The sequence below is a fragment of the Lontra canadensis genome, unplaced genomic scaffold, assembly GCF_010015895.1.
Source record: "Lontra canadensis isolate GAN:19392208 unplaced genomic scaffold, GSC_riverotter_1.0 scaffold4, whole genome shotgun sequence".
In the NCBI taxonomy this organism is placed as follows: domain Eukaryota; kingdom Metazoa; phylum Chordata; class Mammalia; order Carnivora; family Mustelidae; genus Lontra; species Lontra canadensis.
In genome coordinates, this window is record NW_022630998.1 from 21,877,674 (window position 1) to 21,895,101 (window position 17,428).

General features: G+C 36.4%; 1 non-coding gene across 1 annotated transcript; it reads left to right on the forward strand.

Moving 5' to 3' along the window:
• Positions 1 to 11,715: 11,715 nt before the first annotated feature.
• On the forward strand, positions 11,716 to 11,822 carry LOC116864015. Its single transcript, XR_004381905.1, has one exon. It is a non-coding gene; the product is annotated as a U6 spliceosomal RNA (small nuclear RNA).
• Positions 11,823 to 17,428: the final 5,606 nt, after the last annotated feature.

The window sequence follows — 17,428 nt, forward strand, 5'->3', positions numbered from 1 at the left end:
ATCCATCAGGGATACAAATTTTCTCACGGCTCCTGGTGATCTCTTCTTCCCAACATTCCTTGACCTCTACACTGACCACCCAAAAACAAATCTGTGTTCTGTCACTATAGATTAGTTTATATTTCCTAGAATTTAACATAAATGGCATCATACAGTATTTTTGTCTAGCCTCTTTCATTAGCGTAATTATTTTGAAATCCATCCATGGTGTAGAGGAAAGGAATACTTTGTTCCTTTTTATGGATGAGTAGTAGTCCATATCAATACAGTAGGGTTTATCTTTTTACATATTGATGAAAATTTGGATTCTTTCCATTTTGGAGTTTTTATGAATAAAACTTCTATAAATAATTATGTCCAAGTCTTTGCATGGACATATACTTTCATTTCTCTCAGAAGAACCGAGGAATGGAATGACTGGATCATATGGTAGGTATTTTTTAACTTTTTATCACATTATCAAATTGCCCTCCAAAGCGACTGTACCATTTAAATTCCCACCAACAGTGTATGAGAATCCCAGTTCCTACAAATAATTGCCAACACTTGATGTTCATTTTTAAGTCTCTTTTCATCTCTATAAGTTTGATTCAGGTATTCTTACATCCTTACATCCCCACCTTTTTGAACATATGTTTTGATAAACTGTCTTAATTTTAACATCTGTGTCAGCTCAGGGTTGATTTCAATTGTTGGTTTTCCTCTGTATGGGTCTTATTTTCTTCCTTGCTCATATGATTGGTATTTTTTATTAGATGCCAGACATTATTTAACATTGTTGGTTGCTGGGTATTTTTGTCTTTCTATAAATATTTTTGTGTCTTATTTTGTAATGCAGCTAAGTTACTTAGAAACAGTTTGGTCCTTTGATGTTTTTGTTAAGACTTAGTAGCCCAAATAATTCTCAGTATAAGGAACCCCACTACTGAGGCAAGATCCTTGTAATGATTCTGCCCAATGCCCTGTGAATCTTATTTTTCCAGGCTGGTCCTGTGGGTGTGTGGGCACTGTTACCTTTACTCCTCTTGGATGCCTCTTTCCCCAGCCTTGTCTGGTTTCCTCAGAGCATGAATTGCTCAGCACCCCAGGGAATACTTGAGGCCGATGCTCCACAGGTCTCCAGGGTTCTCTTCCTGGAGAGAACTGGTTCTCTGATACTCTGTCTTGTGAACTTTAGCTGCCCTCGTCTCTCTGGTGTCTCAGCTCCATCTTCTTAAATTAGGGAGTTTCCTGACTTCCCCTAACTCCCCATATCTGTACCAAAGGCCAGAAACTCTTTCATAGCTACGATAGGGGCAAAAGGTCTGTCTCATTTGTTTCCTGTCATCAAAGATCACTGTTCTTTTTCTGTCTGGTGTCCAACATCTTGAAAACAATTGTTCATTTCTTTGTTTATCTCATATAGAAGGGTAATTCTGGCCCTGTGACTTTATTTTGCCCGGAAGATGAAGTTATCTGTTACAATGCATAAGGTTTGTTTGTTTAAAAAAATTTTTTTTTGTATTATGTATTTTATTTTCTTATTTATTTATTTAAATTTTTAAAAATTTCTTTTCAGTGTTCCAGAATTCATTGTTTCTGAATTCCAGTGCTGTTTTTTTTTTTTTTTTTGTGTTTGGTTTTTTTTTTTTTAATTTAAGTATATTTCAAAAGTCTTGGTTTTCCAGAAAAATTACTTTATGTATCAGGAAAAGGAATTTAATTGTGAAGCATATCTATGGCTCCAAGCCTAATTTCACAAAATATTAGAGATGGTGAAATACTGAATTTTCTATGTTATTGAAGAAAATTTCAGATATGTTCTCTGAAATAGTCTTACTATTTCTTCTTTTCAAAAAACTTCATCTTTAATACAAGATATATTTAAGTAAGAGCTGTCTAGACTGTAATCATTTACATGACAATGTTGACTTTAACCATAAACATTTATTATTGGAATACACACCTGGCCTTGATACTGTTACATTTTAGAACATAACAGAATTGCCACCTCCTACTCTGAAAGAGCCATCTGTATCTCTTGACAAGTAAAAAGAACCATGCCCACAAGGACAGGTTCTTAAGACATCACATAACCCAGGCAGGTATAATGCACTAGTTTATGTGAAGCACTTTATGTCTCTGAGACCATTTGAGTAAATTTTATAAATGGCGTCTTGTTAAGGTCCTCATTATTCTGGTGTGGTTAATATACTCATGTGAATCACTTACTATCCATCATTATTAACCACCAAGGTTCAAATTCTAGCTCTGCTGCTTACTAGTTGTGTGATTCTGGTCAGGTAACTTATCCTCTCTTTGGCTTACATCCTCATCTATAAAATAGAGTTAGCATTTAGGACAGAAAATAAGTGCTATATAAACGTTTGTTAAAATATATAATTAATGCAGTTGATACTGAACAAGGCTTGCTGAAAGAGGGGCTCTGGATAATAATGCTTGAAGGGTTTGGGGTCTTCAGTAGTGGAGGGGACTCTCAGTTTTCTTCTAAGCAGAGGTTTGGGATGGCAACAAGTTTGATGTAGAGGTCCTCTACACCAGTGCCGGAGAGCACTGAGATGTGTTCTAGAAAAGAAGGTTCAAAATAGAGAGGGCCTGAGATAGCTCATAAGTCTCCCCTGACCCAGAGCAGCACAAGAGAACATCCTGTAATTATGCTGTTCCTAAGAAATCCAGAGACATTGCTAAAAGTTGGGTTGGGACCAAAGGCACATAATAGGTGCAGGTGCATAATGGACTATGTGGCCACAGAAGCGCCTCACGAGTAAGCAGTGGATGCAGTGTAGACCAAGGTCAGTGTCCAAAGCCCAGGCTGACTAAGCCACGTCTCCCTGAGGCCAGTGTAAGCAGGTACCAATGACCCTGGGCCAACCGTCTGCTCCTTAAGTCAGGAGAGAACATCCGCTACCAGGGCAGGGAAGAAAAGTAAAACAAGGAAAGGCCCAGAGTAAAAGAAGGAACAGGCAGAACTGTTTACTCCTAGGGACGCCTGGGTGGCTTAGTTTGCTAAGTGTCTACCTTTAGCTCAGGCTGGATCTCGGCGTCCTGGGAGTGAGCTCTGCATTGGGCTTCCTCTGCCCACCCCCCACCCATGCTAAAAACAAACAAACAAACAAACAACAACAAACAAACAAACAAAAATTGTTTACTCCTAAATGGTGTTTGAGTAATCAGGAATTTAACTACGCCTCCCTGTGTGGCTAGGTTGATTGTACTCTCAGGCAGAAATAAGGTTTTAAAAAGAAATTAAGTCTAGTTATGACAAAAAAGAAAGAGTTTAGAGTCCCTGAATTTCTTTTCCTTTCTTTCTTTCTTTCTTTTTAATTTTTTTAAAAGATTTTGTTTATTTATTTGACAGACAGGCAAATAAATAAACACAAGCAGGCAGAGAAGCAGGCGGGGGCGGGGGGGGGGGGAAGCAGGCTCCCTGCTGAGCAGAGAGCCTGATTTGGGGCTTGATCCCAGGACCCTGGGATCATGACCTGAGCCAAAGGCAGAGGCTTTAACCCACTGAGCCACCCAGGAGTCCCTCTTTTTTTTTTTTTTTTTTAAAGATTTCATTTATTTATTTGAGAGCTAGAACACGCTCAAGAGAGAGCACAGGTGGGGAGGGGCAGGGAGAGGGACAAGCAGACTCTGCTGAGCCGGGGACCCGATATGAGGTCATGACCTGAGCCGAAAGCAGACTTTTTTAACCCACTGAGCCACCCAGGCGCCGCCAAGCTCTTAAATTTCTTGACTGTGAAATCTATACTAGTAACTTTTAAACTATAATTATCGGTCCACATAGTAATAGGGGACCCGGTGAGTTTGGAGCTCTGAAAGTATAGTCAGGAAGCGTAAAGTCTAGTCATGATTTTGTTGCTTATTATGGTGGTAACTTGAGCAATCCTTTAACCTAAGGACTTTATTCAATCTAAAATGGGTGTTAGAACACCTGTCCAGCATTCTTCAGGTTTCCCCGGAGCATCATATGAGATCATTTACGTAAAAGGGCACTGAGAAGCTAGAAAGCATGTGATCCCAGGCAATTATTATGAATTAGAACAGGAGCAATGATGAGTTTTGGAGGCATCATGGAATGCAGATTTCTGTCAAAATGAGCTCCCCCAAATGAGGTTATGGAAGTCAATGTGTAGTGAAGGAAGTCAATATATTGAGCTGTGAGGGAATATAGTACAGTCTTAAGAATCAGAATGACCTGGGGCACCTGGGTGGCTCAGTGGGTTAAATCTCTGCCTTCGGCTCAGGTCATGATCTCAGGGTGCTAGGATCAAGCACCGCATCGGGCTCTCTGCTCAGCAGGGAGACTGCTTCCCCCTCTCTCTGTCTGCCTGCTGCTCTGCCTGCTTGTGATCTCTCTCTCCCTCAGTCAAATAAATTAAAAAAAAAAATCTTAAAAAAAAAACCAGAATGACCTGATAAGGAATTCAAGAATTCTTAGCTCAGTTATTTACTATCTTTATGGTATGAATAAAGTTAATTTACCTTTTTGAGTCTCCACTCTCTCATTTGCAAAATGAATTTATGGCGAGGAATAGAAATCAGGTGTGTTAGGGGTGGTGATCCTAGCAGGCCTTCACCTGTAAAAGATAATTGCTTTTATTCATTCTCTATGGGTGTGAACCAGTTTACGTTAACGAAACAGGGTTGGGAGGTGGGGGAAGGTGAAACTGTGGAAGAACTCGGGGCTTTGGCAGAGGTAAGTCATACACACGACTGTAATGTTCCTTGATTAAACACTGTATATAATGTATGCATTTACATTTTGAAGGCAAGGAAAATCTTAAGAATCATTCGGGATGAAGGAGGAGAGTGAATTTGCTCCTTTCCATGTGCACTGGGAAAAAATGTGGGAAGTTTGGGTTTATCTTTAAATTCGTCGTAAATACAGAGACTGCATATATCCCACGATGATAAAGCTAGGACTGTTTCATTGTGGCATTTGTGGTACTAAGTTCAGTACCTGAACAGGACGCACTCCTCTTCTTGTAAGCTTGCAATCTATGATAGGCTAAAAAAGCTTTCAAATACCTGAGTGATTCTGAAAAAACTAGTAATTGATTTCATTACTATGAAAAAAAAACTAGTAATCGAGAAAAAACTGGTAAGTGATTTCATTACTCAAATAAAAAGCAGTGTCCAGAATGAAGGGAAGAGAAGCTAAAAGTTTAGTATGGAACAGAAAAAAGGAATCTGTTTACTATGAAATAAAAGACAAGGTTCAGACTGAAAGGAAGAGAAGCTAAAGTTGTAGTTTGGGACAAGTACAGATCATAGTGTTTTTAAAAAACAAGAACAAAAGCAAAAACGCAATGTGCAGAGTGTTTACTCAAAGGGGAGAATATGGGATCTCGATCTTCACTTAGGCTGTTGTGAAGGGTACCATGCTAGTTATGTGGAAATGAATCCCCACAGAGGGTAAGGCTTGGAGCAGAAGACCAGGGGAATGATCTTGACTTTGGGAATCAGCCACTTAAAGTTGGTTTTGACATATCAGTAGAAAATCTGTTTCTGGGAAAGTTGGAGCAGAGTAAAAGGCAAAAGGGATCTAGGACACCATAATAGGCCCAAAGGTTAGCCAGAGGAATTTTTGTTCACCTTAGGCAGATGAACTTTTCAGTAGCAAATTGATAATAGTGGGGTCTATCTATCTATCTATCATCTTCATAATTTTCCAATTAACTTTCATATGAATTAGGTCATTTAATCTGAGAACAATTCTGAGAAATAGTCAAAGCATATGTCAGCCTTAATTTGCTGATTAGAAAAAAAAAGTTCAAAGGGAGTGAGTGACTTGTTCAAGGTTACACCATAAATATTGGATTCGGGGCTAGAACTGATGTCTTCTGATGTCAGTCTTCCTACAACATACACAGGGAGTACACTCTGCATCTTTACTCAGTTACAAAAACAGCATTTTATTTATTTTTTCATAAATATTTTATTTATTTGACACAGAGGGAGAAAGCAAGTATAAGCAGGGAGAGTGGCAGGCAGGGGAGAAGCAGGCTCCCCATTGAGCAGGGAGCCTGAGGTGGAGCTCGATCCCAGGACCCTGGGATCATGATCTGAGCTGAAGGCAGACTCTTAACTGACTGAGCCGCCCAGGTGCCCCCAAAAACAGCATTTTAAATGAGAGAATTGCCGCAAACCTCTAGATGAAAGCTAAAAGCATCATGCCAAATCCAGATACTATGTGACTAGATCACATGTTTAGATGTTGGAGTATATCCCAGTTTCAGATCTGTTGCTGGTATTTTAATCTACAGGTCTGATAGGACTGAGATTTATCCCGCCTGATTCTCATGTTCCCTATACTGGGATTGCTTAAAGTCCCGAGAAATGTTTCTGTGAACAATTTCAGTTCTCACCATCTCTTCCCTCTTTTAAGGAGAAAATGGAGCTGTTTGCATTGGCATTTCAGATCAAGAGGTACTTAATTAAGCAGAAAGGCTTCTATTTTACTTTGATAAAGCATATTCTTAGCATAGGTCTGTGGGGGCAAATACAGCGTATCGGTAGGTCAACGCTACCTCCCATCCTTGCAATGTTAGGCTGATTCATTTGGGACATGAGAGAAATTTCCTCTTTCCAAATTTCATTTATGAGACAAGCTTAAAATGAGCTACATTAAGACATTGAGAAAGCATGGCATTTTTTAAGGCCATTTTGTCCTCGGGCAACCTACATAGGCAAGGAAACAAAACTCTTTTATAAACTAATTCTCTCAATGTAGACTCTCACTCTGCCATTATTATAATTAGAGGCCCCAAACCAGTTCATTTTTGTGTTATAGACTATAGGGTTTTTTCCTTTCCTTTCTTTCTTTCCTTTTTAAACTTTTGTTCCTGAACTATCTGATTAACTACCTCAGTCAGTAGTTATTGCTACTTCCAAAAATTAAAAGGAGGGAATAATATCCTAGTTGAGAGATATCCTGCCAGAGACATAGGATCCTGTGAAATTCTAGCTCAAGTGTTTATCCTGGATTTGTGCATTTTGACCAGGCCTGACTACTGCTGGCTGGATGGTGAATGATGCCATTCCTTCCGGACGGAGGGTCATTCCCTGCTTTTATTTATGTTCCATTTTATTTAGTATGCATCGTGGGCATGGTGCCACTCTGACTTTTAACCCTAATGGAGAGAGCACACAAGTTGACTGGGGACCTCTAGGGAAAATCAAGCTTTAATGACAATTTGAGTGTGAAATCTGGTCTCTGGAAGAAAGGTCACCACATCTGCATAGCCCCTGGAGTCAGGCTTAGAGCCCTGTCTGCCTTCAAATACAGAAGCATTTTCCCGTGTCTTAAGGCTGCTTTAGTGTGAGGTACAAGGAGCACATGACAGAATCAGGGGAACTGAGTGATGTTTGTGCATGTTTGACTGCACTCTGCATCCTAAGAGAAGACTTTGGAGAAGCCAAATCAATACTACAAGCATGTCCTGGACAGCAGCAATGCTGTTTTCATTCTGTTACAATAATGAATTGAAGTCTCCCAACAGCAGGTATAATAAGCACTACTCAACCCTTGATATTCAATCACCTTTAACTGGTTATATCTATCTAAAATTCACTCTCAGCTGTGGTGTTACAATACCCCACTGGCAACCTTTTATGGCTCTCCCTGCACAAAAATGCAAAAACATCAAAAATGCCTCTCAGTGCCATCGACTCTGTGCTTCCCTAGATTTGCTAAAATGTTTTCCATTTTTTATTTAAAGTCCAGTGGAAGGCATTCAGACATTGTGCACAAAATGAAGTGGTTTTGCCTTCAGTTTGAAATTATTTTTGCCATTACCGTTAGCCTAGAGTTCATCTCTTTATCGTTTCTGGTTGTGAAATGATTTTGTGTTATTTAGATCCCCTAAAGCAAGCTAATCTTTTACGAATAAAAATGAAAAGAAACCATTTTTTTTTTTTTCTCACGAGGCTCACTTGTGTTTTTTTGGTACCCGATTCTTTCTTTCTTTCTTTCTTTTTCTTTTTTTTTAAAGATTTGTGAGGTAGTTTTTTGTTTTTTGTTTTTTGTTTTGTTTTTGCTAGGAAATCAGAAGCAGGATAACTAATGCAGCTTACATGCAGTAGAAATGAGCAGGAAATTCTGCCTTATTATATTAACACAAATGTGACAAAAAATTAAGGGCTCATGAAAAATCCTGGTAAAATCCACATCCTGGAGAGAACCCAGGTTTAGAATTTACAGTCTGAAAATAAGTAACTGTGTCTCAACCTATTTTGCCCAACTCTCATTTTATTTACAATTTAATTTTAAAAGCAAAGAATCTGTTGTTTTAGGGTTAATTCAACATCTGAACAAAAGTATCTAGTCTATTGAAACTATGTTACAAGGTCATTGTTAGATTTTAAGATTTCAATTTGGTCAGTTCAGAGTGCTTCATGTAAATGTGATAAATTTGACCAAATATTTTGGCCTAAATATCAGGAAAAAAATCACAATAGTTAAGAAAGATAATAATTGAAGCCATTCTAGAGATAAAATTAATAAATTTCTTAAATCTTAATCTTAAAAATACTAACACATGAGTGGTTTAATAATACAATAATGTATTTTACATATATGTGTGTATAGAATATATATAATATATATATTAGATTTTGTGGATAAGCTTTAAAATAAGAGGTTTTACATTTCTTTATTTGTTGTATACAGAACAGGAGAACTACTTCCCAACAAATAAAAAGCTAAAAGGTTTCATCAAAGCAAGGGTGGTAAAACTAAACTTAGCTTTTATAATAAAAATAGTGTCAAATTCAATTTCCCTTTCTAGTACCGAGTAATTCTGAAATGTTTTGAAGTAGCACCAGGCTGTAGAGTAATGTGATCTGCAAAATATCACCAGTATTTTCAGACATGTGGTAATGATTTTCCTCACACTTAAAAGTGGCCCCAATTCTAACAATAAGCACAGTTGCTTTAGAAAAAAATCTAACTTTGACAGGTTTGCTAGCCATTTTTTTTATTATGTTTAATGAAAGATCACTAACTTCTAATACTTCAAAAGCTTACCCTGTTTTCGAGAGGGAAGGTGCAGTCAGTCATCACTGTAAATCCTTATTGCCTAAGCAAATAGTGGAAACACTAGACCAGTACACTAATGAATTAGGTTACCTATACTTAAGACACTTAGAATTTCAACAATTTTTAATTCTAAAATCGTGGAACTATATAAAGCACTTTATAAGGCATATTATTAAAAAATAATCCTGTTTTCACAATGTGTCCCATATGAAATACAGACTTTTGCTTTATACAAAATTACTCAAAATTAAGAACATACATAGGACTGATAACATAAATTATTCTCTTAAATTATAGAGAAATCTAAATCCCATCAGAATTTGGAATTGCAGCACAATTTATCTCCAAGTGTTATAAAATAGATGAATTTGTACAGTGACATTTGTAGGAGTGAATAAAAAGGATTTGGGAAGAAAGTAATTCAGGTCCAGTACCATGCCCAAATTCTTTAGTTTGTTTTCCTAGAAATGTAACATCATAGGTACTTAATATAATTAATGACCAGAAGCATAAGAAAGTTGTGAAAAATCTTCATTTTGAAGTGACAACTATTTGTCTTTTTGATATACCTCCATCTGAGATGTGAAATTAAATTTACTGAATTCAGCCACTATAGAAAAATGTTTCATAGCTAGAACACAGAAATGATTTAATAAGTTCTATGAAAAGTCAATTTGCATGAGATCAGCACCTAGCCTATAACGGGTGGTAATGGATTGTTGGCTTGATTTTATACCACTTGACATCAGATTACAATACACTGAATAAATGTTAACCTATAATCCCTTTAGTAAAAGCGAGCGTTGTTTGTCTTCCCTTGTAGAGACCACATTGATTTTCTTTTATTGGATGCTCAACCACTGCACCTTAGATTGATTACTTTGAATTAAATGTGCAGAGAACATTTTTATTATTCTAAAACAGCAATCTTAACATTAAGGAGATGCACTTCCTCCTATCCCTTCCATACTACAGAATGTATACTCAGCCATATCATTGAGATTTCTTTAGTTTTCCCATTTTGTTTCAGGGCTGCTGTGATGCTGACCCCTACTCTGCCCCCATGACCCTTGACCCAGACACATCTGACCAGTCAAGGCTCTGGAGGTGGCAAATTAATAGAAGCCCTGCTTGTTAATTGCATAAAAGAAAAGCCAAAGAATTCATCACCTCAGTCATGGCCATTGCTTCCCTTTGACCTCCTTCTCCCACAAGGCTTTTGCTGGTGGTCACATCTGTGGTTTTCCTATAGCCTACATATCTGCCATATAATTATTCAGCATCAAACCTTATTAATCAAATCGATGCTGTGTTTTAAATGGAAATTGCAGGATTAATACAAGCATTCATTTCATCCTGAAAATCTTGATGGCTTTAGCACATGAAATCCAATTGGAATATAAAAGAAGGGATGTAGAGACCTGATTGAATTAGGGGAGGCATGGTGCACATTAAATTACATATGCCAGCAGGGTTCCATGCTTTTATAGTAAAATACTGCTTTGGAGTCTATACGTCATATACCTCTTGTGATTTTCTGTTACTCACTAGCACTCTCAAGATAAGCAAGGATATAAAATGTTTCCATATTCTTAAAGGTGTTTTTCAAGTATCCAATATGTTTCCAATAGAAAAAATAATTTCCTATGACTGTCTCATTGAGTATAAGAGGTTATCGCAAGAAGATACAGCTGAAACTAGGTATATTGGTGTTAGACATCTCTCCCTGTGATGGGGAAGGATAGGTGAATCATAAAAATCATCTCTTAAGAGAACCTTTTTTACCCCAAATATCTTTACATCATAGGTGGTCAATAAAAATTTAATTAACTTTAAAAAAACCTTTTATACAGGGCCTGGGAACTACCCATGTTTATTTTACTGTATTTATTACAGAAAACACTACTGGAGACTGAGACTCAGAAACCAGAGGCACAGCCACACTGTTATTGACAAGTACCACAAAGATATTACAGAACTCAATAGCTTATTCTTTGGGGTTAACCCTGACCTAGTACAAGATTAGCACTAACACATTGATAACCTAAGGAACTAGGCAAAGTATGTCCTTAAATGTTTCACTTTGAAAAATTTGGCACACTCTAGAAATTCTCTTCTCCCTCCGAGGTTTTCTTAGTTCAGTTTTATTTTTGGTCTTTGTGAATAGGAGAGGAGAAGTGAGTGACTTCGTATCAATAGCCCATTTATGGATGTCCCGGATAAGCTGCTGGTCACTCCTTTATATATGAATGTTTGGAAGGAATTTGAATATGATGGGAGAGGGATTATCATAAAAAGGCAAATAGTTGCAAAATAGTAAAAAAAAAATTTTGATTAAGAGGGTTCAGTAAGGGGAAGTGGCTTTGTCTCATCATTACAAGTCAGGCGTTACAGAAGACATTCCTTTCAAAATTTCCTAGGTTTATGTAATTTAAACGTCAGGCTTTCTCTTAACTAAAACAAGTTTGAACTCACTTTTGAGGTTGGATGTAACTCTTTTTATTTTTATTTATTTTTATCTAATGAAACAAAGATCTTTCCACAAAGGCCTCTGATAATCCATAGGTACCATATGTGAAGTAGAAAATCAGGTCACTCCCTCTAGACAAATACAGCTCCCTGGATGTCCAGCTTGGTGAACTTTTGCCTTTATCTAAAACAGAGAAACAGTGCTCGGTTTGGTAGCATATATACTAAAATTGTAACGATACAGAGAAGATTAGCATGGCCCCTGTGTAGGGATGACACACAAATTCGTGAAGTGTTCCATATTTAAAACAAAACAAAACAAGGAAAAAAAAAAAACCAGAGAAACATCTTGCCAGGGTACATGGGGTAGGAGCTAGATTTCATGCCCTCTTACACTTATTGTAAGGTGTGCTTCTACAGTGAACAACCTGTTCTACCATATGTGGCAGACCTGCTTTCTATGAATATCCAAAGCAATATAGCGATCCTTGTTTGCTTTCCACCAGTTGTTTACAGACCAGATTTAGTATTTAGTATTTACTTTTGAGGAATAAATTTGAATTCAAATAAAATTATGTTAGAAACACAATAGGGAGAAAGTTCTGATTAAGAAGAATTTTTCTGTGGAGTACATTTAAAGGCTAATTATCTGCCAGATTCAACTTTGTTTCTCTTAGAGAATGTCAGTGAGTTTCCCCAGACTTGATTTACTTGCGATACAATGCATGAAGAATGCCTTTTTTTTTTTTTTTAAGACTTTTTATTTACTTATTTGAGAGAGAGAGATCATGAGCAGGGTAAGGGTCAGAGGAGAAGAAGACTCCTTGCTGAGCAGAGAGCCTGATGTGGAGCTTGATCCCAGGACCCCAAGATCATGACCTGAGCCAAAGGCAGACGCTTAACCCACTGAGCCAACCAGGTGCCCTGAAGAATGCCTTTGAATGAGCTCTGCTTATGGTAGCTCCTTTTAATCTGCACTGTCATTTTGGAGTAATAACCCAAAGAATAGGGGTCTCTTCCCCTCCTTAAGCACTTTTTAAACATTTTAAGGATCCATGTCTCTAAAACTCTCATCTTAACATAAGAAAAAAGTTAATCAGAAGATGTTTATGGTGGTGTATTTATGAAATTGCACTTGACAATCACGAAAACAAGCTGCTGTAGTATATGTTCTGACACAAATTCTTTCATCTTAATATGTCCCTTGCCAAATTAGATGATTTTACTTACCAAACTTCATACATACTTCATGATTACTTGTAAAAGACAATTAGTTGTAAAATAATTCAGCTCAGCATCCAGACAGAGGGCCTTAATAACGAGTTGATGTACGAATACTGGCAGGTGCTGTCTGTTAGTTAGAAATAAATAGTACCTCAGATCCTTCACTGTAATTACCATCATCCACTATTTATACGTGACCTGGAGTTTGGTTCGTCATGGAATAGACTCCGAGCTGATTGTTTTTCATCAGGCCTCCATTAGGAGCTAAATTAAAATGAAAATCTTCAGGATGAATGAAAGTTTTAATCCAGCACGGTAATATTACTTGCTCTGGGCTTAACTGTGTGTCTCAGTGAACATGGGCGTGTACAAGGATGTGTAAGGGGGTGGGTGTACGAGCAAGTGCTTCCACATTTTAGCGGGTAGGGTTCTGGACAAGATAGATTCTCAAGCCATTGAGCCTATTTTTTTCTTGTCGAGGTTCAGAAAGCCAAATTCTTTAGAGCCAACCCTGAAGTAAACAAAAGCAATAAATCAACTTGGTGGTGTTCTTCATTAATAAAAGGGCAAACATTTTCCTTGTTTTACTAGGAAAGCATTGTTTGCCCACAAATGGCCTATTTTTGTTGATAAGAAGAAGGAAATCTGCTAAGTATATATTTGACGTGTTAGAAGGGTTTTAAAGATAGGTAGATGCAGAAAACTGAAAATTGTACGCTCGGGAGTCTGAGGTCACTTTTTGGGGGCCAATCATGTAAGTGATTCTCTCTGCATGATGGGGGATCTAAACATAGTGTGTCTGACTGAGGATGTGTTCTCTCTTTTTTGAAGGAAGCTTTATTTCCTCTCTCTGTTCCTAGGTTAACCCTAATTATTTGGTGTATCAAAATTAGGATAAGCAGAGTAGATTAAAAATATCTAGTTCATTCATATATATATATATATATATATATATATACACACACACACACACACACACATATATAGGCACATATATATATGTATGTATGTATATATGTGTGTGTATATATATATATATATATGAACTAGATTTTATTATATGTATTTATATATGTCATATAGTTAAGGTGTGCAGAGAATTAGTGCCTGCCCAATGCTATCATGTATGGATTGGAAGAAAGTGAAGACTATTAAGTACTCAATGAGGAAAAAAAAAAAATCTTGAAATTTTTTGGGAGACAGATGTGTAGGAAGGAGGTAGGGTAAGTTTTGGTGGCAAAGGGTATTTAAGTTACTTCTCCTCTCCTCCACCAGAGCATTTTCCACACAGTACAATGAGACACTATGAAACCATATAACAATATTTTGAACGTTTCCTAAAATTGTGCAGTAGTCTAAAAATTCATATTAATATTCCCTTAGGCAAGGAACCTCTAGAGCGGAGGTATACGTCAAATCAATTGAACTCTATTGCTCTAATTATATTGAGCTCACCTGTGATTTGCTTTGTTGTTATAATTATTTGGATCATTTGAGTCCTGAAGAAAGAATACTTCTTTACAACAGGGGCTAGTCTTAGTTGAAGCAAGAACAAAATGTTCAAATCCATTTATGTTGTCAATACATCTTGTTGAAGAAAAAAAAAAATCTTTTAATACTATTTCAAGTTATATAATTTCCACATAAGTATTTTTTTATACTTAGTGCATATATGAAGAAAAAACTTCTCAGCATCCTATAAAAATAGGTCATAAATAACTAGGGAGATAGTTTCAGGAATCTGTATTTAAATCTATACGTAACATATTCTTCCCCCTGTGATGTCAGTTTAAACTGTAAGGATTAAATTATCCAAGTTGTGAAATGATTGGTTTTGTTTGATGTCATTATAATCAGTTTCTAATTTTGATCCACTTCAAACATAGGTGAAAACTGCTTTTCTGTTAACATCTAGACAAGTGTTTCTATATTTTGGCTGAACTATCTCCACACTGTAAAAAGTACTCTTTTACAATATGCAAGGCACATTTCAAGATGATGTCCTTCTCCATGACTAAAGAAAAGACATCTCTTTTTGCCAGTTGCCTTACAAAAAAAGTAAATCCCTTTAACTTGTTAAGGTACTGGCCCGATAAGGAAGTAAATTATTTACATATTATTCATATATATATATATATATATATATATATATATATGTTTGTTATAGTGTGTATATATATATATACACACTATAACAAAATGCCATTAAATAAATAATAGTTAAAGAATAATCTTTTCTTTCTTAACAGTGGAGTACAATGATAATGAAAAGCATGTTCTAAGGACAGCCACACAGATAACAAGCTATAAAACATAGAATAATCCGGTGAAATCATTCTGAAACAAAAAACTGATAAAAGCTAGACATTTTTCAAAGAATGCATTTCCAGATGATGCTTTCTACTTAACAAGAGCCTTTAAAAAATGTAAGTGATAGAGTTGCTCATCTGTACACATTGTTCAAGTCTCAATTAAGTGTGCACTGTGCAAATGTGAACCATGCAAATGGACCCTGACGCTTTACTTTACGAGAAACGAATGACCACAGAAATTGACGAGTACAGAGGGCAAAGTCTTTATTTTAATGTGGGTTTGGAAAACCGGGTCTTAAAAAATTAAGAAACAAAATTAAAGATAAATCCACCTATTCAATAATCTCCTCCGGAAGTCTGCATTTAAAGAAGAGCCTGACATTCTTTAATGAAAGCCCATCATACCAGTAATGCACTCTGTGCTTTTACTGACCAAATCATGCCATAAACTAAAGATTCAGTGCAGGATGATATCCAACCTTGCACCAGCTCCTCAGATAGTCCAGGACATCTCAACAAACACTTGAAATGCTACCAAACCCAAGCCGCCACTTCACATGATTTATGATGTCATTAATGTCAAGCTATCAGTGGACAAGAGTAAAAGAGACAACAGCAAAGCTGACTAAAAACAAATAGTTTTGATTAAACTCAAGGACGTTCAGTACAGCTTTCAGCAAAAAGGCATTCATCATTTCCGAAGCTGACCTTGTGTGTGTTTTTTTTTTTCCCTTCGTTTTTTAAAATCCTAAATGCAAACGTAATGCACATTGGTATTCCTGCAGACTCTGAGCCCCATTTTAGCCGTGTCCAGTCTTTAAGGCAAAATGAATGAAGTAAAAGCTACAGCACCATTTTCGATGGGGCTGGTGGAGTAGTTAATTGACCCTTTTCCTTAAACTCTCCCTTCTCTTCTCCTTTTATTTCCCAGAAGATTTCTGTCACTCACCTTCTAAATCATTTCCAAAGAGTAGGCTCTTCTCCCCTCTCCTGTTTTATATGCCATTTTTTTTTTTTTTACATTCAAAAGAAAGAAGGACTAAAAATTAGATATAACACAGAGGATAAAAATGTATCTGAAGTAAATAAGAGAAGCAAATTATTTTCACAGGAACATTTCTTCCTCAGTTACAAGCCTTGTTTTCTAGAAACATGGTCAGATTATTCCTCGGAGTATTAGCATGCTTATGTCTCTTGTAATAAGCAGGAGTAATGTTCCTTTATCTGACATGGGCTCTATATAGAAGATCCCAATTCTCTTTTGAGCAAGAATTAAAATACAGAAATGTAAAGGAGAAACAAATGATACATCAAAGATATTGTTCTTCGTCAATATCCAATTGGACCGTCACCTTAGGAAATCTTATTTCATGCCCTTGTAAAAGGTGCCATAACTCATTCAAACAACAGGAGGAAACTAATAGTTCAGCCTTTACATGTGTATTTTAAAAAGCTGTCAGTGGCCCTCTTTTTTTTTTTTTTTTTAAGGTAATAGGTTTTCTACTCAAGTACAAATTTTAAACAGTGGTCATCTCCTCCCACACATTTCCGATATCTTTCTGAGGGGCTAGGCTTTAAATTCTTTTATTGCAATCATTCTTATATTTTGTTAACATTGCACACTTCAAAAACATGAAATATTATCAGCAGATATGGCTTTCATGGGCAATAATAGAAATTAAATTACATCTCGGTATCAGAATAAAATTACTTAATTGTGAGATTTCAGTTTTAACCCTACATAAACTTAAATCAATTTTTTAAAAATCAGTATCTCATAAGACTTAAGGAAAAAGCTATAGTTTTTTTTTTTTTTTTTTAATGACTGGAATGCTTTCTGAAATGTTGCCCATTTTTAGCTGGAATCATTTACTCATATACACTTAAGACACTCCTCCCCAAATTAGGTATATTTCCTCTGATTTAACAAGAACTTTCTGGCAAGATTTTTTTTTTATGGGAAATAAGACAGACTGTTTTATAAGTATTAACTGTGCATGGGAACATTTATAATATCGCCCTTGGAGAATAATAAACAGATACTAGAGATTGAAAATCTGACATAGTTTACAGAACAATAATCCAAACATCTGTTATAATGACAAGGGATTTGAACAGAATAGAGAGTACATGGGAAAAGCTCTGCTACTTTTAGTGCAGTTGTAACGTTAAATCAAAGCACTGCAGCTCAAGGCAGCTTGCTGCTAATATAAACAATTTTCTACATATTCCTGGGCCATAAGCCAGATCTCCAGATTCAGTTACAAGCACAAGGTCAAGAGGGAATCAACAGTATAAAATTACTGCCTATGAATCAAAAGAATAAATGGATAATTAAATATGAAAACAAATTAGAAGGTATACTCTCATTTAACTC